The sequence below is a fragment of the Morone saxatilis genome, unplaced genomic scaffold (genome assembly GCF_004916995.1).
Source record: "Morone saxatilis isolate NCDOM2014 unplaced genomic scaffold, NCSU_SB_2.0 Contig7, whole genome shotgun sequence".
Lineage (NCBI taxonomy): Eukaryota > Metazoa > Chordata > Actinopteri > Moronidae > Morone > Morone saxatilis.
Genome location: NW_023340246.1, coordinates 17,000,657 through 17,002,387, shown reverse-complemented (window position 1 = coordinate 17,002,387; position 1,731 = coordinate 17,000,657). Strand labels below are relative to the sequence as shown.

The following is a 1,731-nucleotide window of genomic DNA, read 5'->3' as shown; positions in this document are numbered from 1 at the left end:
AAAAAACAGTATAAAGACAGTATAAGAACAGTAAAAAAAAAATAATATAATATAATATAATATAAACACTGTACAAGAGAGAAAAAAACAGTAAAAAACCACAACAGATAACACAATAACACAATATGTTTGTTTTTATTTTATGGAAAGCTGTGTTAGAATCAGAATTACAACTAATTTTAATCTAAAAAGAGAAAGTAACACGAAGAGATGCAATTAAGAGAAAGAAGAGAAAGTGAAAGGAGACACTGAACGCACTGGTGCAGAAAACAGATCAGACATGCACTGAACTGCAGTCTCTGGCGACAGTATCACAGATGCAGTGAATTTGCAGATGAACCATCATCAGGTGAAGGGATGAGTTGCAGTGGAGGAGGGTTTTGAGCAGTGTGGATCAACCTGTTTCATGTTCCAGCCCCCCGCCCTTCCTCGATCCGCCTGGTCTTCTGTAGCGTGACTCAGCCTGCTCCCAGAGGAATAATCCTAAGAAGGGAGCAGCTCTGCTCTCGCTGAGTGGAGCACGTGGGCTGTGCACGCTCAAACACACAACACAGGGCCGGTTTTAGCGGGGCTTACGCTCTCTGAGTGCAAGTCCAACAGATCAGTGGCTGAAAGTTGGATAAGCCCGCCAATCTTGCTGTTTTTCACCACCAAACAAACGCAGTCCGATCGATCCACGGTCCAGTTGAACGGGTGTCATCCACTGTGTGTTCAGACTATTTAATATTTTACAGAAGAAATACGCAGAACCAAAGTATCTTCAACGGTATCTTCCTGCTTACAGCAACAACAACAAATTAATCTCTAGTAAGAATTGTTTTTGAAGCACAAAACTTTAAAAGTATGTCAAGTAAGTTTAAAGTAAGCACATCTTCTGTCAGTGTAATTTACTTTAGAGTTTTATTGTAGAAACACAGACTGCTTCTGCTAACGTCAGACAAATAAAACAATCCTTTTTAAATTAAATATAATAATGTTAAGCTGCTTTGGCTTCAGGGAAAACGAGCAGTGGAGCTACATCATCCAGCTACTTCATTCATGAATCAGTAAATACGTAATCAGTAATGAAATAAACTGACAACAAGTTCAGGTCAGCGGGGGATACTTTATACTTTTGTTTCACTGTAAATACTCTGTTTGTTTGTAGAAGCTCAGGTTTTATTATTATGTTGTGCCGTTCAGCTTAATAAGGTACAACTGGGATGATGTGTGGGGGAAACATTAAAAGTAAAAACTGCACTGAGAGGTCGGAGTGAGTTTAATAGTTTTATATATGGTGGAAGATATCCCAGGTAGCTTTTGTTCAGGTTGTTATCTTCTAAGGTAATTTATATACTAAGCATTTTAGTGGACTGTACTTTAGAAACGCTCCTATAAATCAAAGAAAATCATTTGAAAATGTTCCAGTAGAAGATATTTTGCAGGGTTTCCCCAACAATTCCCTATTCGTCACGGTCTTGTGTATTGTTAAATGTCTCGAGTGACGGGGTTATCCCAGGTGAGCTCACACAAACATGTTTATATGAATACATGTGCAGCCCTCCAGTGTAATGAGGGTACAGGAGGATTCATCCCTCTCCTGGCCCTGCTCCCTCAGCAATACGGAGTCCTGTGAGCCAGATTTACCATGTTTTCACTCCCAGAGGTATAAATCCTAAAGCAGACACACAAGGACCTGGCCTGTTGCAGGTCTGCAGCTCAGGTCTCTATGTAGAGGTGTGACGATACTCA

General features: G+C 40.2%; 1 protein-coding gene across 1 annotated transcript in view; it reads right to left on the bottom strand.

Annotated features, from left to right (window-relative positions):
* Positions 1 to 1,731, bottom strand: part of tulp4a (TUB like protein 4a) — a gene marked incomplete in the record, with an annotated part of 24,748 nt that overhangs the window by 14,530 nt on the left and 8,487 nt on the right.